The 27,093-nt window shown below is 39.3% G+C and overlaps 2 long non-coding RNA genes across 2 annotated transcripts in view; one reads left to right on the plus strand and one right to left on the minus strand.

The window, feature by feature from the left end:
- The window catches only part of LOC138853699 (uncharacterized), a 15,735-nt gene extending 2,434 nt beyond the window's left edge, over window positions 1-13,301 (plus strand). The window contains exon 2 of the long non-coding RNA XR_011392863.1: window positions 1-13,301. This exon is cut by the window's left edge and continues 1,774 nt beyond it. This is a non-coding gene — a long non-coding RNA (uncharacterized lncRNA).
- Window positions 10,897-12,125, minus strand: LOC138853698 (uncharacterized). The gene is made up of 2 exons (XR_011392862.1): window positions 11,983-12,125; window positions 10,897-11,283 (listed from the first exon to the last, which is right to left on the minus strand). It is a non-coding gene; the product is annotated as an uncharacterized lncRNA (long non-coding RNA).
- Window positions 13,302-27,093: the final 13,792 nt, after the last annotated feature.

The following is a 27,093-nucleotide window of genomic DNA, read 5'->3' on the forward strand; positions in this document are numbered from 1 at the left end:
AATCACTTTTGGGCAATTACTTGTTACCTAAATCTTGCACTAACATTCTACCTATTCCTTCTGATACATCTGACCCCCACATTACCTTGACTATGGAAAAGGCCACAACTCTACAATGATTCACAGATTGTCCATGCACAAAGGGTAGAGTGGCTCAAACCTATCTGTCAAGAGACAATGACAGACAAACAACAATATTGACATATCACATACAGTGGTACCTCAAGTTACGAACTTAATTCGTTCCAGGAGGCTGTTCGAGTACCGATACCGAATGAATTTGTTCCCATAAGGAATAACGTAAATTAGATTAGTCCGTTTCAGACCCCCCAAAAATACACTTACATAACTGTTCGAGTTGGGAGCTGTTCGAAACTCGAGGTACCACTGTATACCTTAACTGTACACTAAGAACACATAACCTGGAAACCTCTCCCAGTAACGGAAATCTTCCAGACACGACGGCAGATCAGATTTTTTCAGTATAATCAATGACCCTTGAAAGATGCCTGAATGACAACATTTCCACAATAATTCATGTTCTATATTGGCTAAGACATCTATTTTCACCCTCTAAAAAAGTGGGATGTGCATCATTAGAGGTAATGATGCACCCTGCCAATGACCAGGGTTGAAACTTACGTCCACCTTGCTCACAGATGGAGATGATACCCAACTAATATAACTAAACTAATGTTTAATGGCCATGAATTTACCCCGTCATTATGCATAACTGGTCAGTGCTTCCTAGTGAAGCAACTAAAACACCACAACATTGACATAAATATTAGTGTTATATTGCAGGACACAGGAATAATGTTCAATTTGTGGTGAAACAAAGCCCAATAATCTAAATTGTGACTACCCTCTCTTCCTGCCTTAACTGCAAAGAAGGAGAAGCACATCCTCATGTACTCACCAGTGCCCATTTTCTTTTGAGACAGTGACATTCAGTGTTTGAAAGGAAAGAATTTGTCATATAACCAGGCCATTACCTAACCCACTGACAGGTAAGAATATCTAGCATCTCTTACTCCAGAGTCACGCAACTCTCCTAATGCCTGGTAATGCCCTCCTTTACTCTTGCTTATGTATCCACCTTTTATACAGTTCTCAAAGTTAATGTTTCACCTCTTTATTGTCCTCCTAGTTGTCCCTTTGAGATTTACACCTAAACCTATCACCTTGAGACAATGATTACCATTCCTTCACAGACTACAGTCTGCTGTATCTGTTGCAGAATTACACATCCTTTCTCTTTTTGCAGGCCTTCCTAGAAGTAAATAATTCAGTCTCAATTTTAAATATTCTTCAACAGCTTGAGTCAGTCACCCTTTTATAACCTCTCTTCTTGATGACTGCCAATGTCTGTACACTCTCTGCCCCAATTTCCTTGCCCATCCAACACATTACACTACTTTCAAAGCCATAGTAAACTAAGTGCACAAACATACTACATGATCAGTTACAATACTACACTAACAAAAGCATTCGAGTCTTATGATTCCATTCTTCATTTTTTTTTTGTCATCGTGTACACTTACAACTAATATGCATGCTATTCATGACACAAAACCTCACCACACACAAATTTCTTATCCCTACTATGACTTTAGCATTTCACATCAACTTTACTGACCACTCTAATCTGTAACCATCCCTTGCTTACCTCTACTGCTATATTGTTAGTAAGAAATAATGTCACTTTTACAAGATACAGGTGGGGAGAGAATCAAGAAAAAGTCCAAATATTGGTTTCCCAGTTTTGTTAGTAAGAAATAATGTCACTTTTACAAGAAGATACAGGTGGGGAGAGAATCAAGAAAAAGTCCAAATATTGGTTTCCCAGTTTTCTCCTATACAGGTGTCTTCAAGGACCTAAAATAAGTAAATTATTTGGATTTCCTGTCTCTGTTTATTTTCTTTTACAACGTTGGCCCCTTCCCCCCATTTCTGACAAATCTTACAATGGAATAACATTTCATGTTCCAGCATTCTCAAATTTCCATTCATACTCCACAATACTGCAGCCTGTATCTGTTGGGACAAATGTTACACTGTGCTCTCTCTACCTCTCCTTCACATCTCTTGCCTTTAACTAATATGCAGTCTTTGATTTTATTTTTACTTCCCTCCCTTTTCTTAGGTAATTTTAACTCATCATTTACCTTGAGAAGGATTATACTGTGACTCTCACAGAGACCAGTTATTCTATTCTCACCCATCTCCCACTCCATATCTTAAACAAAGGTGTTCCTACACATCTACATCCACAAACCTGTGCCCTTTAGTGTACATATAGATATCTCTATCTGCTGCTGCTCCTCATTAGTGTTAGAATTAAAGTGGACAGTTACATGTTTGCAAAATTACACATCTACCCCCTCTTTGCAGGCCTTCCTTCCTTATTACTGTACCTGTACTTCCTTATTACTGTACTTGTACTTTCATGGCTCCTTTCCCTTCTTACCCTTGCCAATCTCTGTGGCAGTTTGTGTCTGTGAATTGGGCACTATACAGACCACACTTCTTTCAGTGATCCTATTTCCAGTTCCTCTACAGACAAACAGTTACATCTCTTTGTCACCTCAGTATTCTGCAGATACACTTGCTTTTGCCTTGACTTTAGGTAAATGTTTTCAGAAATGTGTCCCCTGAACTCGTGCAGGGGACACATTTCTGTTTCTGCACCACAGACCATTTTTTAATAAATAAGAGAGAACACATGTGTTGCAAGTTATGGACAGCTAGATGAATTTGTTGCCATACTTACATTTTTTTTTTAATATGTTGGCTGTCTCCCACTGAGGCAGGGTGACCCAAAATAGAAAGAAACACTTTCACCATCATTCACACATAATCACTGTCTTTGCAGAGATGCTCAAATATGAAAGTTCAGATGTCACTCCAAACAGCAAATATCCCAAACCCCTCCTTTAAAGTGCAGGCATTGTATTTTACACCTCCAAGACTCGAGTCCAGCTAACCGGTTTCCCTGAATCCCTTTACAAAATATAACCCTGCTCACACTCCAACATCTTCCCAAGTTCCAAAAACCATTTGTCTCCATTCACTATCTAACATCCTCACACATGCCTGCTGTATGTCCAAGCTCCTTGCACACAAAATCTCTTTTACCCCCTCTCTCCATCCAATCTAATTATACTATTCTTGCTTTTTAACCTTGAGACAATCTGTTTGTTGATTATTTGGCAGTTAAATAAGGTAGCATGGATGACTGAGGCCCTGTTTGTTGATTGGCTCAAGCATTATTTATTCTTGCAATTAATATGCACCTGGGCATAAAGAACCTTGGATTCATGGTTCTCCTCACTCTGGACAATAGCCATACTCATCCTCAAATCTTGTAGTCTGTGGACTCAAATATGAAGGTTGTGTCTTTACTGCCCTTTAAGACATCTTCGATACAGCCATTGGCTCAAGGAGTTCTTGAGGTATTTAAATAGCACTGCACATGCAGAATAACTGAAAAACTCATTATAGCAATGGATGACAGGTTCATGACTGGTGTGCCAAAGTTCTGGCATAAAATTAACATTGCAGGGGTCTGAAGATATGCATGAACAAGACATAAATAGTGTTAGAAGAGGATAACAAAAAACCAACTGTAGAAGAAATGCTAAAGGAGCTTAATTCCCAGTTAGAAGAGGGTCAGATAAGAGAAGAGGGTGATGATGATGAACTACTGTAGACACTGCAGGTGTTAAGTGAGTACTTCCATGTTACTGGTAAAGTTACAGAATTTTTCACTGTGAAGGATCCTGGCAAGTAAATAAGCATTGGTCTGAAGAGGATTTTGGAGCAAGCAATAATGCCTTACCATCAGCTGTGTAACATACTGCAGGGTAAAAATGGACCAGAGATGCATTACAAAATACTTGAGCACTCCAGCACAACCATCAGCTACTGACGACTACATTCACTTCAACACAAGAACCATAGCCATTCCCCTAAACCAGGTAGGAACATCAACCCTCTACACACACACACCCATAATAACAAGCAGTGACAACTAGAATGTAAGGTAAGATAAACTGTATTAATTTGTATATAATATATCTTTCCCATATGTTCTTCACTTCACATAAAGCTGTTTTTTGTGAAGTGCCAATTTTCAGAACATATTTCTTGTTTTACAAGAGGGTTTACTGTTAGCCAAACAGGAACTTAAGATGCACCATGATGAAAACTGCAATTAATCTTGTTCTAGTTAACACTGGTGCTTTTCAGTTATGACTGTTGGACAGGATCTGTAGTCTGCTCTAATTTAGAGATAGGAAATGTTATGAAATCTATGGTAGGAAATGTAGTGGCATCTGTGATAAGGAACATAGTGGCACATATGATATGAAACTTACCAGCAGCTGTGAGAGTAATAATAATTTGCTTTTCTGCTCATTATTTTGAAAAGTTCCATTGTATTAAATATTACACTACCATTATCAACTGCAGGTTATGTTAGAAACAATAAATTCTTTTATTTATTTATCTTATTTAAAATATAAACAAATTTCCAGTGTAAAATACAGGAAGAAGTTTATATACTTAACGACTGAGTTCCGTTCCTAAGACCACGTTGGTAAATGAATTCGTCGTTAAGTGAGGAGCATACTATAATGGTAGTGGATTTGTGTCAGCCATCTTTGATATTGTTTTAGTGTCACCTTTGCACCATTTATAACATTTTTAGTACAGCCTCTCCTCACTTGCAATGTGCTCGTTTACTGACGACTCGGACTTATGATGGGCTCTCTGACCAGTATGATATATTAGAGCTGATTTCCTCTTATTTTGTTTATTACAGTATACTGCTGTATAAACATTTAAAAATATACCAGAAATGTTATATATGGTGCAAAGGTAACATTAAAACAATATCAGAGATAGTTGACACAAACCCACTACCATTATAGTACGTTCCTCACTTAACGACAAATTCATTTACCAACAAGGTCTTAGGACTGGAATTCTGTCATTAAGTGAGGAGAGGCTGTATATTTTTAAATGTTTATACAGTAGTGTATCGTATATTGTAATAAACAGAATAGAGGAACTCAGCTCTAATATACATTATTTAGGTATGCATATTGGTCAGAGTGCCTGTCGTAAGTCTGAGTAGTCGATAAACGAGTACGTCGCTAAGTGAGGAGAGGCTGTACAGTATATTTTCCTGAAATATACAGTGGACCCCCGCATAGCGACTTTAATCCGTGCAAGAGGGCTCTTTGTTATGCGAAATGATCGGTATGCGAATGAATTTTCCCCATTAGAAATAATGGAAATCAAATTAATCCGTGCAAGACACCCAAAAGTATGAAAGAAAAAAATTTTACCACATGAAATGTTAATTTTAATACACACAAACTGAAAAAGGCATGCACAATTACATGACACTTACTTTTATTGAAGATCTGGTGATGATTGATGGGATGGGAGGAGGGGAGAGAGAGTGTTAGTGTTTAGAAGGGGAATCCCCTTCCATTAAGACTTGAGGTGTCGAGTCCTTTTCTGGGGTTACTTCCCTTCTTCTTTTAATGCCACTAGGACCAGCTTCAGAGTCACTGGACTTCTTTCACACAACATATCTGTCCATAGTGGCCTGTACCTCTTGTTCCTTTATGACTTCCCTAAAGTGTTTCACAACATTGTCAGTGTACAGGTTGCCAACACGGCTTGCAATAGCTGTGTGAGGGTGATTTTCATCCATGAAGGTTTGCACTTCAAGCCACTTTGCACAGATTTCCTTAATCTTTGTAGTAGGCAACTTCTTCAATTTCTCTCTCCCCTCCTCTGAACCAGTTTCCTCAGGTCTGGCCTCTTGCTGTTGAAGTTGATCTATCAGCTCATCAGTGGTTAGTTCTTCATTGTCCTCCTCCACCAACTCTTCCACATCCTCCCCACTAACCTCCAACCCCAAGGACTTTCCCAATGCCACAATGGATTCCTCAACTGGAATCCTCTCAGGGTTAGCCTCAAACCCTTCAAAATCCCTTTTGTCTACATATTCTGGCCACAGTTTCTTCCAAGCAGAGTTCAAGGTCTTCTTAGTCACTCCCTCCCAAGCCTTACCTATAAGGTTTACACAATTGAGGATATTAAAGTGCTCTCTCCAAAACTCTCTTAGAGTCAGTTGAGTTTCTGAGGTCACTACAAAGCACCTTTCAAACAGAGCTTTTGTGTACAGTTTTTTGAAGTTTGCAATAACCTGCTGGTCCATGGGCTGCAGGAGAGGAGTGGTATTAGGAGGCAAAAACTTCACCTTAATGAATTTCATGTCCCCATAAAGTCGCTCTGCCACGTCTGTAGGATGACCAGGGGCATTGTCTAACACCAGGAGGCACTTAAGTTCTAATTTCTTTTCAGTTAGGTAATCTTTCACATTGGGGGCAAATGCATGGTGTAACCAGTCATAGAAAAAGTCCCTAGTGACCCATGCCTTACTGTTTGCCCTCCACAGCACACACAAATTCTCCTTGAGGACATTCTTTTGCCTGAACGGTCTGGGAGTTTCAGAGTGATACACTAATAAAGGCTTCACTTTGCAATCACCAGTAGCATTGGAACACATCAACAAAGTAAGCCTGTCTTTCATAGGCTTATGTCCTGGGAGTGCCTTTTCCTCCTCAGTAATGTAGGTCCTGCTTGGCATTTTCTTCCAAAACAGGCCTGTTTCATCACAATTAAACACTTGTTCAGGTTTCAGTCCTTCACTGTTTATGTACTCCTTGAATTCCTGCACATATTTTTCAGCTGCTTTGTGGTCCGAACTGGCAGCCTCACCATGCCTTATCACACTATGTATGCCACTACGCTTCTTAAATCTCTCAAACCAACCTTTGCTGGCCTTAAATTCACTCACATCATCACTAGTTGCAGGCATTTTTTTAATTAAATCCTCATGCAACTTCCTAGCCTTTTCGCTTATGATCGCTTGAGAAACGCTATCTCCTGCTAGCTGTTTTTCATTTATCCACACCAATAAGAGTCTCTCAACATCTTCCATCACTTGTGATCTCTGTTTTGAAAACACAGTTAAACCTTTGGCAAGAACAGCTTCCTTGATTGCCTTTCTGTTGCCCACAATAGTAGCGATGGTTGATTTGGGTTTCTTGTACAACCTGGGCAGGTCGGCGACACGCACTCCACTTTCACACTTATCAATGATCTCTTTCTTCATCTCTATTGTAATTCTCACCCTTATTGCTGTAGGGTTGGCACTAGAAGCTTTCTTGGGGCCCATGGTCACTTATTTGGCAGATAAAATCACCAAAAACACTGTAATAATACGAAATGTTCCGATTGTATGCTTGGATGTTACCGCGGAGGCAGGCTGGTAAACAATGCCACCAGCGGCACGTGTGAGGCTGGCTAAGGGCGCACATTGGACGCGTCTCGGACGAAGAGCGGTGAGCGGGTTTTTGAGCGGTATGCGGATTGTACGTTATGTGATGGCGACGGTATGCGGGGGTCCACTGTAATCCAGATAGGTAAGCCTGGAAAAGAATTACACCTGAAAAACTCTAGAAGAATTGGTTTCAAATTTGCACACCAAAATTACTTCCTTCAAAAGCAAGGGCTTGTCAGTGCAAAAATACCTCAAATGAAAATCAGAGGTGCAGTGAGCACAGTAAAAAGTTACTCAATGTAAAGGGACCAAGACTTTACAATAACCTCTCTTCATATACATGCTATAAGGAGAATTACTAGCAGACCCTGGTGTCTTCACACAGACCCAGAATGGGTCTGTGTGGTCAGTGTGCACCATATAAAAAAAATCCTGGAGCATGCAGTGCATAGTGAGAAAAAAAAAACTGACCTTTTTTTTTTTTATTATTAAAATGCCTACTTTGTGGTCCATTTTTGTATAGTATTTATGGTTGTATTCTCATTTTCTTGGTCTCATTTGATAGAATGGAAAACATATTATAGAAATAGAATGCCGACTTTGTGGTCTATTTTTGTATAGTATTTATGGTTGTATTCTCGTTTTCTTGGTCTCATTTGATAGAATGGAAAACGTATTATAGAAATAGAGGTGATTTTGATTGATTTTACTATAAAAAGAACCTGGAAATGGAGCTCAAAGTAGGGGAAATGTTTGATTTTTGTCGATGTTTAAAAGTAGACAAATGATGTCATTGTCCAATAAATGTCCAACTAGCCATTCTAATATGCAGTCATGAATGGGTTGATGTTATTTATACAATTATTACAGTATTGCAGTAGTCTGCATAACAGTAAATCTTCTATTTTTTGAGTAAAAATTCAAAATAGAAAGTAAGAGTAATATCAGAGGGGCTTGGAGACGTGACTGATAAACAAAGAAAATGTTATTTTAGAGCCGGGAATGTCTGCATTGTTCATTCTGGACCTTATTTTGAAATTGTCATAATTTTTAATTTTCGTGAAATTGGCCAAATTGCAAATTTCTGACCACATTATTGGGTAGTTGAAATTGGTAAATGGGCAGTTTCTTGTACTCAATCGATAGAAAAAAATGGAGTTCTAAAGAAATAGCTATGAGTTTGGTTGACTGGAACAATGGAATTAGCCGAAAATAGGGCTCAAAGTGGGTGAAATCACCGATTTGTAAATATCGCGAAGGTCGCTAACTTTGCGAGAGCGTAATTCCGTCAGTTTTCCATCAAATTTCGTGTTTTTGGTGTCATTACAATCGGGAAAAGATTCTCTATCATTTCATAAGAAAAGATTTTTTTTTTTTAAATTTTGCGACACCAGGAGACACTTCAGGATTGGGGGTTGCGACAGTCAAGGGGTTAAATTGTGGGTAATGGTGTTTGTGGATGTTTGTGAAGAGAGCAGATATGGATGGTGTGGCCCTACTGGGCTGAGGTGGATGGTTGTTGGTTGTCAGCAGAAGTGGATGGTAGAGGTTCTGGTACTGAAGTCAATGGTTGTATTGGAGTGTGCATAAATTCTGTAATGGATCTCTGGGTTCTTTTACCCTGCAGTCCATTATACAGATGACAGTAAGGCATCATCAGCAGGTCTAGACACCATTTCAAAACACTGCTTCTAGATTTGCCAGGGAACTGCTCACATAACTACTGCAATGTTAACTGTTTTTCTTCAGGTCCTTCATCTTCTTCAGTTATCTCCCTTCCTTGTATCTGTGCATCAAGCTCTGCCAACATTTCCTCTGGACTCCTGTCTTCATCATCATCATCTTTTAAGACCTCATTCATATCTTCAAAACCATCACCTGGTAATCTCCTTGCCAGCTGAACAATTTCCTGAACCTGACTCACAGGCAAGGGAAAACCAGGGAAAGAATTAACTACAGAAGGCCATAAGTTTCCCCAGCCTGCATTTAATGTTGATTGGGGCACTTCATTCCATGCACTTCTAGCATAGCTGATGGCATCTGCAATGTTAAATTTATTCCAGAAGCTTGGTACTGCCAGGTTGGAGTCAAAGAGTCAACTGATGCAACTAGTTTTTTCATAACTTTTTTGTGTAGTTACACCTGAATGACTTAACTCCCCAATCCAGTGCTTGTATTATAGATGTTGTATTTGGAGGAAAAAATACAACTTTTACATGTGGGGTCACATCCAGCAAAGCTTGTGGATGAGTATGGGAATTATCAAGAATGAAGAGAGCCTTGAATGCAGGTAAAACTTGGATTCAGGAATAAAGTGATGCTTAAACCAGTCAATAAATATTTCCTCTGTCATCCATGCTGACTGATTTGACCTCCAAATTACTAGGTAAGGTGTTTTTATCTACACCTTTCAAAGCACGAGGATTCTTAGAGCTTACACTTGAAATCACCTGCCGCATTACTGCAAAGGAGCAAGGTGAAGCAATCCTTTGCTGTCTTGAAGCCTGGTGCACTTTTCTCTTGCTGACTGATATAAGTTCATGTTGGCTTTTTTTCCAAAAAACACTTGTCTCGTCAGCATTAAACACTTTATGATGAGGGTGGTGTGGGTGGCTTAGGGAGGCGGGGGATGGCGATAGGTCTCCCCAGTTGACACAATGGTGTAACCCAATAACCCACAGACCGTCCCACCCAGCGGGCAATTGTGCACTCAAAATTTTTTTCCCCTCACGCAACCATGTTAAACTAATTTTACGAAGTGTTAAACAAAAATATGCCGCAATTCTTCAATCATGCTAGAACAAAATCGTGCAAGACAAAATCGTGTTAAACGACAGTCTACTGTACTTGGAATGCACTGTTCAATGAAATAAATATATATAGAGTACAGTATTTACAAAAATGCTGTTCTTGGCATTTAAGGTGGCATTCTAATACATGTATACTCAATATTAAAAGTAATATCTGATTAAAAAGACAATTCTGAGTTTTAAGTAACACATTACACCATTTTTAATAGTAACATTTATTAATAAGGATTATTTAAAGTGATGTACAAATATTAATATTTTAATTATAATTCTGTTCAGGAATTTCCCTTATAACAACTAACACACTTTATGATCTCATTTAATATGAAGATAATTTACTCTGAAGATAATTCTTGGATACAGTATATTCAAAACAGTGTACGTACTACTGGCTTAAGTTTTACGTGATCCATTAAGAGCATATCAGGAAAGAAAATAGTCATTGACAATTTTTTATTTTTTAGTATTAAACTTGTGTACAAAAGCTCTGTAATGTGATGATTATAATTACCTAAGAAGAAAAGACTACCAGCAACTGTTTTCATGTGTTGTTTTGCAAGCAACAGTAGTTATATTGCTCAGTTATCTTGATGAACTTTGTATGTATGTGTTTGTATTTATGTCATGACAGTGTTGGGAAATACCATATAATGTGATATCTAATATGTACATTATTACTAAGTTTTCAAGAAACTAAAAGTGAATGATATAATAAAAGCATCCACTATTATTATTTTTATATGTAGCGATAAACTCTTGTGGGTCATTCAGCACAGAGTGATGGAGGCTCGATCCTCTGTTTGTTAACCTAAAGATAGAAACTACTCTTGGGGCCATGCTCTCCCAAAGGCATCTGCTGCTTTTGTTTGAGGATATCTGAATAATAATTAAACCTAGCTGTCTAGAGCATCTTCCCAAAGTTGCTAATGAGTTTTGTCTAATGACTTGTTACTTGATATACTGTAATTATATTATGAATGATGTACAGTGGTGCCTCGAGTTTTGAACAGCTCCCAACTCGAACAGTTATGTAAGTGTATTTTTGTAAGTGCTTTTGTAAGTGTATTTTTGGGAGTCTGAAACAAAATAATCTAATTTACAGTATTCCTTAGGGCAGTGGTTCCCAAACTTTTTCAGCTTGTTACCCAATTTAACATGCCACATAAAGCATGTTATCCCTTTCACAAAATGTTGTTATTATTGATATATATGGCTAAACGTGAACGTATACAGCCTCGCATACTCTGCTAATCCTAGCAAAACCATTGAAAACGTAAGAACCACACATACATTATATATAAAATTAATAATAGCTACAAATTCACAGTAACAGTGGGTAAATACTAACTATATACTGCACAGGGCAGTACACATACATACCAGCTTAAGTCTACCTCGGCTGATGCTCACAGATAAACTGACAGTGTGAAATAGAGGCAGCCTCAGGAAGTGAGTGACGCATACTGGACAGGTCGATCTGGGCTACTGAGTGACTTTTGTCCTGAAGCATACTTGTCAAAATACTTTTGGGTTTCCACACACTTAGCTATATATTTCTTCTTTTCTAATACTGTATATTAGTTTTTGATGTTTATTGCTATTTGGTTTAACTTTAATACTTATAATAGGTTTACTTTACAACTTTATATACTAAGACAAAGTTAACAATAATCCTCATACCGGGTACCGCATTGTTTTTTTGATTTTCAGAATTCATAACTTTTTTTCTGTCACCCCTCCATTACCCCCCAAAAATGGTTAAATTACCCCCAGGGGGTAATTTACCCCCAGTTTGGGAACCACTGCCTTAGGGGAACAAATTCGTTCAGTATCGGCACTTGAACAGCCTTCTGGAACGAATTAAGTTTGTAACTCGAGGTACCACTGTACAATATCGTACTAACAAGTTGATGGATAAGACACACATGCAGCATCTAGGTATCTTTATTGATGAAACATTCTGCCTGAAGGGAGGCTTCACCAGTCAACTACAGAAGTGAGGAACCGATCACCTCAAACCACTACTACACTTCTTCTGTCTCTGTGATTATAATCACCTTTGTATTCAACTGATGAAGCCTGCTATACAAGCAGAACATTTTGCCAACAAGGATCCCAAAATCTTGCATGTGTATCTTATTCATCAACTTGATGTGATCATTTATGTACTACATGGAATTAAAAAATAAAAAAAAATAATTTATATCATAGTTATTGCCTTCATAGACTTTTTAATTTTGAATCAGCTAATGTGACCTGATGAGGTATCAGCTAAATTGCATATATTGTTTAAAGAAATGTAAGCATTCCTTTATTTGTAGATATAATATACTATAATAGATTCTGTAAGACAGATGTAAATGTTTTTCTTTAATTTTTATTTACCTAATTGTTATTACCTCATATATATTTAGAAAATTAAGTAAAGAGCCTAATTGTTTGTCCTAAACTTAAAGATATATTTATATATAGTATTTATATATGTAGTAGGGAAGAGTACAAATGTATTCAGAGACAATATTTTATTGCTAGAGTAAACTGGTAATTATAATGAAGTATTTTGATGTTATAGTTAAGGTCAAGACAAAGCATTCTTATTCTAAGCAAGATGTGCAAGTTCTTTTTCACTGCAAGTTGCCATTCCTCTCAGATGTCCATTAGATTTACATATATATTTGCAGATCTGTAATTAAGCATGAAGGAGTACCTGTTTATCTGCCTATGTTAAACTTGAGTAAAATTCCCTTAATATTTGCTTTATTTGAATGATGGGGAATATAACCTTTATCACTAGTCTTATATCCTGCCATATCATGTTAGCTTACCAATATATCTATTTAGATATGAAGTATTTTTGATTAGAAGGATACATAAAATTCCATACCTTATAGTTTAAATATACAGTAGCAGATAATTTTTAAGTTGTATTTTCATTCTAGGGAAATGTATTCTATATTCTATTTTCCTCTATAAAGTATATCTGTAGAATACATGAAATTTATATATTATGTCAACCCATGGCATTGCCCAGGTATACTTGTTGGCATCAATGTTAAGGAGCTTATTACCAGTCTTTCAAAGTATTGTATGTAGTATCTTAAGATTATAAAGAGATACACATCTTATTGTATGTCTTATTGTCCTTAAAGGAATTAAAGAAGGTCAGTTGTCTCAATAACAAAGGATTTAGCAAAGTATAAATATTGCCTAGTACTGAAAGAATGCTCTCATTAAATGTGATACTGCTGATCACTTACATTTATGCAAGTTGGAAACTGTCATAGATGTAGATTTACACGTAAATTCAAGGACCTCCAAAATGATCATTATAGTCCTGGTTAGGCCTACATCAGAGAAAATGGGTCTGTGCCATTGGTGTGCATAGGGCATTGTGGGAGCTAATAAATACCATTACACTTCTTTATGATGTTGCACCATCAAGAATCACTTTGAAGAAAATTAACTATACCTCCTAGAGTCTATGGATAAACCAAATACTGTTCTGAGGAGGACATGGAGTTCTATGAGTTTAAGACTCATGTGGGTGAAGTGACACTTGAAACATCCCTAATACTGACCTACATGCCAATGACCCCATGCTTTCCACCTCTGGAGTTTCCTAACTATGAACCACCCTACAACAATGGAAGCAGAAATTTATTTTTTTCGTTATTACAGCCAAGATCTAAGCAGCGAGGATAGGTTCAACGATAAGGACTTCCATTTTGATGATATGAGTGATGATTTCAGCGATAGTGATATGTAATATTTGCCAGTGAAGTGGATTATTACACCAACAAAATGTGTTTGATAGATAAATGTGATGTGTAGATTGGTTTTGTGGACTGTGTGTATAGGAGTTTTAAATACAGTAGAACTCCCATATCTGCAGATTCAATTTCCACGGTTTAAGTTATCCACGACAGATTTTTTGCCTACTTTGGCTTCATACCAGGGTAAAAGCATGCAAGTTTTACGTCTGCAATTTTTGAAATCAGCTTCAAAAGTTGTACAGTCATATCTACTTACACAACTTTTGCTATTCTAGATCTGCCACAGCAATAACCTGAACATTGCTGATTATGTGCTGTGGGTTGGTGAAGCTTTCACCTGCTTCCACTATTTCATATCATGAACTAAAAGTTTCCCAAAGTTAGTATGACATGTATGCCAACTGTCAAGTAAAATTTTATCGAAATTGAAGATGGTCAGGTGGGACCCCTGGTCCACTTGATATGGAATGACCCATTAGTAAGTTTGAAATATTGCTGAAGTTACATTTTCAGGATAAGAAGTCCATGATTTTCCAATCCAAGTTACCCCTGACCCTTTCAAGGCGAATCCCTTGATGTGGCAAAGGTGCTCTTATTCTGAGAAATGGAATCTCCCCTTTTTTGGATCGAATCTAAATATCTTAAATCCTTCCTCTCGGTTTGACCTCATTGGTAGGATAGTGTATACATGTATCACCCTTCTGTGAAATCCAGCTGCTCAATAAAAGGGAAAAGAATCTCGATCAGCCCTGTTTTAATGTAATTTCCATTGGTTGTACTGACCAACAAGTTGATAAGACATGTGCAACAGTTACTGGGAGGTCTCTATTTCGAAATGTTTTGCCTACACAAGCTTCTTCAGTTGACCCCTCATGGAAGGTTCCTTGATGTTGGTGAGGGGCTCTTGATTTAAGGAATTGGATCTGTGCTCCAGTTCCCCGAATTAAGCCTGAATGCCTTCCACATCCCCCCTCCCCTGGGCGCTTTATAATCCTACGGGTTTAGCGCTGCCCCCTTGATTATAATAATAATAATAATTCTTCAGTTGAATACAGAGGCAGCAAAAGCTGTGTAGATATAAGGATGATGTTATCAGTCTATCATCCTCGAAGAGTTATGCTCCATATTCTGGAACAATGTGAAGCTGAAGCATCAGAATGGAAGTTTACATACTGCCAGTGGTGGCTCGTGTATAGGCACTGCAGAACTGCAGCACCCCCTATTTTCACTCGACATTATCAATAACATTCAATATAATGAGTCTTTTTTTTTCCTTTAATTCTTTCTTTATACTCTTGTACATTATATAATCCTTAATCTTAATGTCAGTAGCCATCCCCTAGTACATGAAAAAATTACAAAAATCCTTGTATGGAACTGTGAGCTTCACAGATCCAGCGACTCGGTTTGGCTGCTGTGAGCATACGCACATGTCTGAGATAAGACGCTGCACGCTAGGTAGAGAGCACTGTCGCTGATGCAGTGCAGACCCTGTTGTGCAAGTGTAAGGTAGTGTTTCTTTTTGACTCAGCAATGTGTGTTGTGCTTAAAAACCATATACCATATTCTTGAATGTGATAAATTGCAGAGTTAGATGATTATCATGCTTCCAGCTATTTTATTTAATTCATAGTTTTTTTCAGTTCTTTTATTTTACAGAAAATTTAAATAATTTAATCATGGCCTCCTTGCATCCCTCAAGAAATAAGTTCTGCGACTGTAAGTGAACCTCAACAGCTTAAGTTTTCACAGTTGTTTCTCCACGAGAAAGTTGCAGTTAAGAAAAGAGGCTGTTCAACACCTTTTATATGCTTTTTTTCATTTTACACAATATTAAAACAATGGCTTAAAATTTTCTGAAGCAGCAGCACCACTAATCTTAGCTATGAGCCACCACTACATACTGCTAAAGGTGAGGAGCAAAAATTCTTGAAGATGACAGAAAAGGCAGGGACTGATCACCTCAAAATTGCCTCTGAAGGTGATGGCTGGCTTACAGGTATTTTTGGGAGGTTAAATCACTGCCACCAGATATAGACCAAACGAAATGTAAACTTTGCCTGATGGGCTATTGTCGCACCTTGTATCATTATGTACTGGAATGCGATAAAATTAATGAATTCAGAGACAACTCACTCAGAAATGTTCAACATATGTCTGTCAGTGTAACACCTTCCATCTGAACAAAAAACTAATGGAAAAATAAAGAAACGACTAGGAAAAATAAGAATAATGACTTTTGAGGATTTTACTTAAAATTTAAATGTAATAAAAATGGCCTTTGGTTCTGGTGCTGTAGTTGGGCAGGAGTAGGTAACGCCTTGGACAGATCTCTGTTAAAGATGATGTAGGTAATCCTGGGCGGATGGTAACAGTCCGATGTTTTGGAATCTCCTCTACCACTTGGTTGGAGCACCACAAGTAGAATAAATAAGGGTTGGTAGTAGTCGAATAATGTTAATAAGTCCAATTAACAAGTGTCTTGCTCCTTTATCTGGCGTCTATCCTGGATGACCATGCCAGGAACAGAGCTGGTAATAAGAAAAAATAAACTGGTTACCAATGGTTATGATAAAATAACATTTAAGAATGAAAAAGAGTGGTAAATGCCAAAATCATTACTGGTAACCAGCAAACAAAAGAAAGCAACGAACAGTAATACTCCTGGTAGATCACCATACCTGATCAGGAGAAGAGTGGAGGTGAAGTGACTCTAAACTTCAACCCACACCAGGTAAGGTCAATACTACCAGGGGTAGAAATTGAAACAAATCAGACACCAGGACCTAGAGTTTCATCCCAGCCCGCTAGAGGGGGGGTGCGCTACGGAACTCACTAATGGTTCCTGGTTGCCTGAACAACCCTAACCCCACTAACACCCACTTTTCCCTCACAATGTCAAAGTATTTTATCCACAGTGGTATCTTATAAACCATTCTGGAAAAATACCGACTTTGCTCACCACCTTGTGTGTGTGACCTAATTATTTTTTTTTTTAACAAGTCGGCCATCTCCCACCAAGGCAGGGTGACCCAAAAAGAAAATCCCCAAAAAGAAAATACTTTCATCATTCAACACTTTCACCTCATTCACACATAATCACTGTTTTTGCAGAGGTGCTCAGAAATACAACAGTTTAGAAGCATATATAAAGATGTATATAACATATCCCTCGAAACTGCCAATATCCCAAACCCCTTCTTTAAAGTGCAGGCATTGTACTTCCCATTTCCAGAACTCAAGTCCGGCTATATAAAAATAACCAGTTTCCCTGAATCCCTTCACTAAATATTACCCTGCTCACACTCCAACAGCTCGTCAGGTCCCAAAAACCATTTGTCTCCATTCAATCCTATCTAACATGCTCACGCACGCTTGCTGGAATTCCAAGCCCCTCACCCCACAAATCAAACCCTTTCGAGGATGACCCCTACCCCGCCTCCCTTCCCCTAAAGATTTATACGCTTTCCATGTCATTCTACTTTGATCCATTCTCTCTAAATGACCAAACCACCTCAACAACCCCTCTTCTGCCCTCTGACTAATACTTTTATTAACTCCACCCCTCCTGATTTCCACACTCCGAATTTTCTGCATAATATTTACACCACACATTGCCCTTAGAGAGGACAACTCCACTGCCTCCACCCATCTCCTCGCTGCTGCATTTATAACCCAAGCTTCACACCCATACAAGTGTTGGTACCACTATACTTTCATACATTCCCTTCTTTGTCTCCATAGATAACATTCTTTTTCTCCACATATACTTCAATGCACCACTCACCTTTTTTCCTTCATCAATTCTATAATTAACCTCATCCTTCATAAATCCATCCGCTGACACGTCAACTCCCAAATATCTGAAAATGTTTACTTCTTCCATATTCCTCCTTTCCAATATGATATCTAATTTTTCTTTATCTAAATCATTTGATACCCTCATCACCTTACTCTTTTCTATGTTCACTTTCAACTTTCTGCCTTTACACACTCTCCCAAACTCATCCACTAACCTTTGCAATTTTTCTTTAAACTCTCCCATAAGCACAGTATCATCAGCAAAAAGTAACTGTGTCAATTCCCATTTTGTATTTGATTCCCCATAATTTAATCCCACCCCTCTCCCGAACACCCTAGCATTAACTTCCTTTACAACCCCATCTATAAATATATTAAACAACCATGGTGACATTACACAGCCCTGTCTATGACCTACTTTTACCGGGAAGTAGTCTCCCTCTCTTCTACACACCCTAACCTGAGCCTCACTATCCTCATAAAAACTCTTTACATTATTATTATTATAATCACAGGGAAGCGCTAAACCGTAGGGTTATACAGCGCATGTGGGGGGATGGAAGGTATTCAGGTTCAATTCAGGGAACTGGAGCACAGATCCAATTCCCTAGATCAAGAGTCCTTCCTTTACAGCATTTAGTAACTTACTACCTATTCTATATACTTGTAACATCTGCCACATTGCTCCCCTATCCACTCTTATCATATGCCTTTTCTAAATCCATAAATGCAATAAAAACTTCCCTACCTTTATCTAAATACTGTTCACATATATGCTTCAATGTAAACACTTAATCTACACATCCCCTACCCACTCTGAAACTTCCTTGCTCATCCGCAATCCTACATTCTGTCTTACCTCTAATTCTTTCAATAATAACCCTCCCGTACACTTTTCCAGTAAGCTAATTCCTCTATAAATTTTACAATCTCTTTTGTCCCCCTTCCCTTTATATAAAGGGATTATACATGCTCTCCACCAATCCCTAGGTACCTTCCCCTTTCATACATTTATTAAACAAAAATACCTACTACTACAACACTATATCCCCCCTGCTTTTAACATTTCAGTCATGATCCCGTCAGTTCCAGCTGCATTAATAACAATTTACAGTTGTGACCAAATATAGACATGTAGATGGTTCATTACCTTTGCAACTTGTTCAGCTACCAAAACTTTGCTGCCCAGTCCCTGGACTCATTATGTACCTCTGTAATTTTTTTGACTACAACCCACAGGATGGGTACGGGTGTATAATAAAGATATTAAACTAAACTAAGGAGGGGTGGACTGATGACATCATCTTTACATCTACACTGCTTCTGCTGCTGTTTCTGTATTCACCTGAGAAGCACATTGTGTAGGCAAAATGTTTCGGAATAACGATATCAAACTGTTGCATGTGTCTTACTTATCAACCGTGTGTAAAATGGATCATCTTAGGATATGTCATGTGACCCTCTGGCGAGACATCAGTGACCATCTAACAGGATATATGAACTTCTACTGGAGGTTGTTGCAACTAATGTAACATTTTATTATGGCAATGTTTCACTCCCCAGTTTTGTCAAGCCGTTACAAACACTGCAAGGACACAGGGTATTGGTTGTAATGGCTTGACAAAGATCCTGCAAAGTGAAACACTGTCACAATGAAATGCCACATTAATTACTCATGTGTCCTTTTACTTAACATATTGTCAGTAATTCTACGTTTATTACTTCAAGAGGTTGCCTGCGGATACCCGAGTAACACGTGAAAGTAGTGTATGATTCCAGGCATTCTGTCAGGCTCGCATGCTGCCTTGTTTATGTCAATTCAGGTGTTGTGCAGCAGCAAGTAGAATAAGAGACTTGAGGAACAGCAGCATTACCTGTTGCAGAGGAGGAGGCAGGGGTTACAAGGAGTGTCTGATTTTCATTTTTTATCGGAGCTGCGCGTTTTCCCATATTTTGGCTGATGAAAAATGTAACACTGGCTTCTTCTAGATCCCAAGTGACTGCAACTTCCTTTATCTGCACTGCCATAAGCCCAACTCAGGGCTAAAAAGTCGCTTTCGGGAAATAACTTTTTGCCCGAATCTGGTACCAATGTACTACCTACCCCCTCTGGTACCTCTGATCCCAGTTTCACCTTGACCATGGCCCATTTTTCCTACGATGCATCATCGATTCTTGCATTGATCAAGTATCAAAGTATAGATTGGCTCGAAGTCAACTTTCAAAAGAGTTTGATGCATAGCAATACTGAAAATGTGGTTCATGTTTCTCCTGGCTCATGTTCTAAGAAACACACAAGCTGGAAACCTCTTGCCCTTTCAAAACCCTTGTGGATTTAGTGCTTAATTTTGATTATAATAATAATTACCCTTTCAGGAAATTTAGAAAATTAAAAATTAAAATAAACTAAATTCCTCTCCAGTCAGCAAACCCAAGGAGTAGGATGCGCATTATAGCCATAAATAATGCAGTCAGCCCACCAACCTTTCTCATGTATACCAGCTGCATTGGTTTTGATCCTCCATTTTTGTTCCCAGATGGCTATCCTGTCGACCTCATTTTGTTTTGTGTGTGAGAGTATCTATATTGGCATGAGTGATAAGATGTGTAATGTCGTCTGCATAGGCTAGTGTGATGGAGTTTTGGTATACAGGTGTTGGAATGTCGTTAGTGTATAAAATGTAGAGGTAGGGGAGAGGACAGATCCCTGGGGTACTCCAGCATTTAGTGTGAAGTAGTCAGAGTAACAGCCTTGGAATTTGATTCTCATGGTACTGCCGTCTAGGAAATTGCAGAGGAGTTTACGAGTAGTGAGAGGCAGGTTAAAGTTAGTGCAGAGTTTGTACTTGAGCCCTTCGTGCCAGTGTCAAAAGTTTTTTCAATGTCTTTTGCAACCAGGGCTGTCCTGTTTCTTTGTTTTGTGTTTATGTGGATGTAGTTGAGAATGATGTTAATGGCATCCTGTGTGGATCTGTGTGTTCTGAAGCCAAACTGGCCATCAGAAAATCGAGAGTTGTGTTTCAGGTATCTGCGAAGGCGATGGTTGATGAGTTTATCAAAGAGTTTTCCTGAAGTTTCGAGGAGGCTGATAGGGCGATAGTTTCTAGGATCAGAGTGGTCTTTTTTGGGTTTAGGAAGGAGGATAGCAGTAGCAACTTTGAAGAGGGAAGGGAAGTATCCAGAGGCATTGAGGAGGTTTGTGTAGGCTGTAATGATAGAGTCAGGAAGGTGTTTTAGGATAATATGGTTTAGGCCAGAGGCACCAGGAGCCTTGGGAGGAAGGTGTCTGAGGAGAGTTGGTGAAAGGAGTGTCGAGTTCTTGGGAGGAGGTAAGAGAGTCCAGATGGATGTGGCTATCTGGTGTTTTTTTTGTGTGTGTGCAGTGTTCTATGTTTTGAATGTGTCGAATAACGTTAGGGTGAGGGTGGAAGATGTTCTTGCAGATGTGTTTGAAGATGTTAGTGGCAGCCTGCGGGTCTGAGATGTGTGTTGTTGTGGGTGATGTGTTTGAATTTGTTTGTGGGAGTTGTGCCTCTGATTTTTTTGATAAAGTTCCAAAAGGCTTTAGTGTTTTTAATACTCTGTTTGTCTGCTTGTTGTATGAGTTGTGACCAGTGATTGTTGTGGTCTTGGTCTAGGCTGTGTAGAATGTTGTTTCTAAGGTAAGTGAGATCTAATCGGTCTTGATTAAATCTATGTGTGTTGTAGAGGAAGCGGTTGTGGTAGCAGATAATTAGTCTTCTTGTTCTGATTGAGGGTTTGAAGGAATAACGAGTGGTGTGAGTTTTCTTTGGTATTGCGATGTTGGCTGCTTGTGTAATGGTGTCCTGGATGAGATCAAGTTGAGTGTCGATGTCAGAGATAGGTTTGTTGTTGTAGTCATAGGTGGTTAGTACTGTGGAAAATACTGTATATATTTTCCAGAAATTCAGTATTTATATGTAAATAGATGGCCATACTGTATTTAATAATATTTATGTCATAGAAAACGGAAAGCCTGCCTCTGCGCAGAGGAGACTCGCCATCTTGGTTTTGAATTTTGTACAAACGTTGGTGTACTGGGAAGAATTTTTCGTTCTCTAGAGGTTAAAATTGTGTTGACACCTCTCAAATAGGAGGCGAAATTGGTGGATGTGCATTCCTGCATAACTTGAGATATCAGACGACTGGACAAGACAGCTCCAGGAACCTCAGATAAGCTCTCTAGATTTGTGTATAATTCTGGCCAGTGTTTTCATAAATTTAGTTAGTGAGGTTTTTTCTGAGTATGATACAACTTAATATTCAGTCAAATTGGTGAGTGATATTAAGATATATTTTCCTTCTGTTATGTAATTGTGTATATATATAACCATTTATTATTTTTAATATACAGTCCACAAAATTTATATATTTACCAGTATTCCTGGTTATACATATTTCATTGGTAATTAATAGGTCCAGAGCAACTTGTGGATATGACAGTGGTAGGTATCGAAGGGGGACATTTTTTTGCGACCTAGGTGTCCCAAATTCCTACTTGTCTAACTGATAAATAATAATTATCTTTGTTCATTTACTGTTATGTATATAATGATACATTCAGCTAAATGCAATTTTCCACAAGTACTGTCTATGTGCTGTTTGAAAGCATCCCAGTCAGCGTTCTTGTAGGAGAAGGAAGGTGTGGCTGGGATGAGGATAGGGTTGGAGGAGATGTGTAAGATGACTGGGATGTGATCAGAGCCTGTAATAGGGCTAGGTGAGATGTAGTGTTGAAATAGAGAGCTGGGTCGGTTTGCCAGAATGATGTCTGGTTTGCCTTGGCCAGTGTGGTGTAGAAGGTGTTGAAGTCTAGGCCGAGATGAATTAGGTATTTATGGTTTGTGAAGTTTAGTAATTGGTGACCAAGTTGGTTGTTACTGGTGTGATGAAAGGCTGTGTGTTTGGCATTCATGTCAGCTAGTAGGTATGTTGGTGTAGTTGAAGACTAAGGAAAGGTCGTGTATGTTGAGAATAGTGTTTGTGTTTGGGTGAGCATAGGTGGTGAAAAAGATAAAGGGGCCAAGGTTAGTTAGTTTAATATGTTTATTATGCACCCCATACCCATCCTGTGGGCGGTAGTCAAAAGATTACAGAGGTACATAATTGGTCCAGGGACTGGACTCCAAAGTTTTGATAGCTGAGCAAGTTACAGAGGTAATGAACTCACAATTTACAAAGGTAATGAACTCACAATTTACAAAGGTAATGAACTCACAATTTACAAAGGTAATGAACTCCAGGTAAGTCTGGTCACAATCATGACAAGTTACAAAGGTATTTACAGATTACAGAGGTACGTAATGGGTCCAGGGACTGGGCCCCCAAAGTTTTGATAGCTGAACTAGGTACAAAGGTAATGAGCTCACAAGTTACAAAGGTAATGAATTCTGTAGAATGGTTACTTACGTTTATACTTTGGCTACAATCATGAACAAATTATAGAGTAATGAGCAATTCACACTTCCACACCCGGTCACAACTGTAATGAGTTATTGGTGCAAATATTGATTGTTGAGTCACACACCACACACACACACACACACACACACACACACACACACACACACACACACACACACACACACACACACACACACACACACACACACACACACACTTTAGTTTAATATCTTTATGCACCCCATACCCATCCTGTGGGCGGTAGTCAAAAGATTACAAAGGTACATAATGGGTCCAGTGACTGGACCCCAAAGTTATGATAGCTGAACTAGTTACAAAGGTAATGAACTCCAGGTAGATCTGGTCACTAATCATGGCAAGTTACAGAGGTAATGAATCAGCTTCACTCCTATACATGGTTACAGTCATGAACAAATTACAAAGTAATGAACCACTGATACGTCCACACCTGGTCACAATTGTAATGAGTTATAAATACAAATATTAAGTGGATCATACACCCACACTAGTGCGCGCGCGCACATACACACACGAGGGCGCACGCACGGCCAAGGTGAGTGTGTATTCTGACTGCAAGACAGTGTTGGTGTATAAAAGGGATTGGGAGAAATTCGTGTTTTATGTTGGATTTGACAAGGATGGCAACCCCATCGTGGGGATCATAGGGGGACTGTAGTGCAGTATAACCATAATGGCGGATACGTTGAGGGGCTTTGAGGCAGGTACTGTTTAGCAAAGCAATATCTGGCCTCTCTGCTTCAAGGAGCTCGGTCAGTAGGTGTCTAATTGTAAAGTAAGAACGTACGTTGAACTGAATCACCTTAAGCATGATTTAATGGTTTCGTCATAGCAAAGTTAATGTCGGGGGAGGAGTTTGGATTAAAGCCCGTGATAGTGGTGCCATCAGTAGATGTGTGTTTGTAGGTGTTATGGACCCGTTTCCTGGAGGGGGAGGAGGAGATGGATTTGTTTTTATGTTCTTTGGTCTGTCTGTCAGAAGTTGGGGCAGGTTTAGGTTTGAGTGGATTTTGTCTGGAGGAGGTGGAGTTGGACCTGGATGAAGTTTTGGTTGTGGTGGAGGAGTGGGCGAAGGTGGATGCAGAGGAAGTGGAAGCTTCCAACATGCTACGTTTACAACTGGTCCAGAACAGAGCTCTCCGCTTTATTACGGGTACCAGGAGGAGAGACAGAATCAAAATGGCAGATTTACACGTACAAGATATTACTGCCTTAAATATGCCTTGATATGCTGATAAAGAGGCAACTCTATGCATTGCAAGAACTCTGCATACCAAATAGAGAACATCCTCCCCAAGTTGAAAATACTACAGACTATATCATTAACACTCCTCCCCACAGGACCCAAAGAATGACTCTCCCACAGAGGCTGCGTCGCTTCATTCATAAAGACGATTACCAACGACCAATGATCTTGAGCAACCTCCCTGCAGATGAAGATGATTGGGTAACACTAGAACCCTTCTATGTCTACTAAGAAGATTATCGCCCCTAATTATGGAGATATCTTATATAACTTTTCTGCTTTCACATCTACTATTAAATTTGCTATATTTACTATGGCGGGACACCACCTTGAAAGAAGCTAATGTGTCCAGTAATTTTTTATGAATTGTCTATATAATCATCGCCTTGCCTTGTTGAAGTTTTCGTTATGAAATCGAGAAAAAAAAGCAATTGCAACTTGTATATCTATTACCGATTCAGTCATGCACCTATATATCTGTTATATCTCTGTGACTGATGGGTAAGTGTTATACCCCTTCCAACAATTTTCTGTTATTATACACACATACTTTTTATACTGTACCAAAGTGGTTGTGCCACTTCCCTTTATATCCTACCTCATTCCCCTCCCATTCTTTTCCCATATTTCTATCCTTACCCATCCTTCTTCCTTACCCATCCTTCTTCCTTACCCTTCTTACCAAAGTTCTGGTCATAAGTTGACGTTCAAGTGCTCCAGAATCTTCACGACTACGGTGCTCTTCGCACCAGCTCCAAGGCTGAGGGACTGATTACCTCATCTTTCGTATGTAGTTCTGTTTTTAAGTTATGTCCTCGAATTTGTATTGATAAAGCCACTGGATGGCGAAACGTCTACAATAAAGATACCCAGATGTTGCACATGTGTCTAATTTTCATCTTGTCGGTATTGTATAACATTCATGTACACATTCCTTTAGCAGCATTCTTCCATTAATCCATGTGTACCCACATAGTCACCTTCATCTCTTAATAACAATATATTTATTTCTACAAGTACATGTACAAGGTATACAGTCCTAGCTGACATCAGTGACATACTACTACACAGAAAGCCGCTTGTTATGCAGAGCATTTTGGGCAAATTAGGTCAGTTTTGTCCCAGGATGCGACCCACATCAGTCAACTAATACCCAAGTACCCACTTTACTGATGGGTAAACAAAGACAGCCGGTGTAAGGAAACATGCCCAATGTTTCTACCCTTGCCGGGAATCGAACCCGGACTCTCACCATGTGAAGCGAGAGCTTTTGTCAACCGGCCACGGGCCTGGTGGCAAAAAGCTCTCCTCTTCTTGGCAGCTGCCATTATCTCTCCTTCATTTTCTCTTCCACTTGCATCACACTGCCTTCCACTACCCTAACCACAGAAATGACCGAGATAATATCGGCATTTATCGAGGAGGCAAAGCTCGAAATGGACTTCGACAAGTCCCAACTTAAACGAAGACCATCAACAATATCGTCATGCAAATTTAAATACACAAATATACCATACGGTACTACTGTAGCTCCGACCATACCTGGAGTTTACCTGGAGAGAGTTCCGGGGGTCAACGCCCCCGCGGCCCGGTCTGTGACCAGGCCTCCTGGTGGATCAGAGCCTGATCAACCAGGCTGTTACTGCTGGCTGCACGCAAGCCAACGTACGAGCCACAGCCCGGCTGATCATGAACCGACTTTAGGTGCTTGTCCAGTGCCAGCTTGAAGACTGCCAGGGGTCTGTTGGTAATCCCCCTTATGTATGCTGGGAGGCAGTTGAACAGTCTCGGGCCCCTGACACTTATTGTATGGTCTCTTAACGTGCTAGTGACACCCTTGCTTTTCATTGGGGGGATGTTGCATCGTCTGCCAAGTCTTTTGCTTTCGTAGTGAGTGATTTTCGTGTGCAAGTTCTGTACTAGTCCCTCTAGGATTTTCCAGGTGTATATAATCATGTATCTCTCCCACCTGCGTTCCAGGGAATACAGGTTCAGGAACCTCAAGCGCTCCCAGTAATTGAGGTGTTTTATCTCCGTTATGCACGCCGTGAAGGTTCTCTGTACATTTTCTAGGTCAGCAATTTCACCTGCCTTGAAAGGTGCTGTTAGTGTGCAGCAATATTCCAGCCTAGATAGAACAAGTGACCTGAAGAGTGTCATCATGGGCTTGGCATCCCTCGTTTTGAAGGTTCTCATTATCCATCCTGTCATTTTTCTAGCAGATGCGATCGATACAATGTTATGATCCTTGAAGGTGAGATCCTCCGACATGATCATTCCCAGGTCTTTGACGTTGGTGTTTCGCTCTATTTTGTGGCCAGAATTTGTTTTGTACTCTGATGAAGATTTAATTTCCTCGTGTTTACCATATCTGAGTATTGAAATTTCTCATCGTTGAACTTCATATTGTTTTCTGCAGCCCACTGAAAGATTTGGTTGATGTCCGCCTGGAGCCTTGCAGTGTCTGCAATGGAAGACACTGTCATGCAGATTCGGGTGTCATCTGCAAAGGAAGACACGGTGCTGTGGCTGACATCCTTGTCTATGTCAGGTATGAGGATGAGGAACAAGATGGGAGCGAGTACTGTGCCTTGTGGAACAGAGCTTTTCACCGTGCCTACCTCGGACTTTACT

Source organism: Cherax quadricarinatus, chromosome 37 (genome assembly GCF_038502225.1).
Source record: "Cherax quadricarinatus isolate ZL_2023a chromosome 37, ASM3850222v1, whole genome shotgun sequence".
Classification (NCBI taxonomy): domain Eukaryota; kingdom Metazoa; phylum Arthropoda; class Malacostraca; order Decapoda; family Parastacidae; genus Cherax; species Cherax quadricarinatus.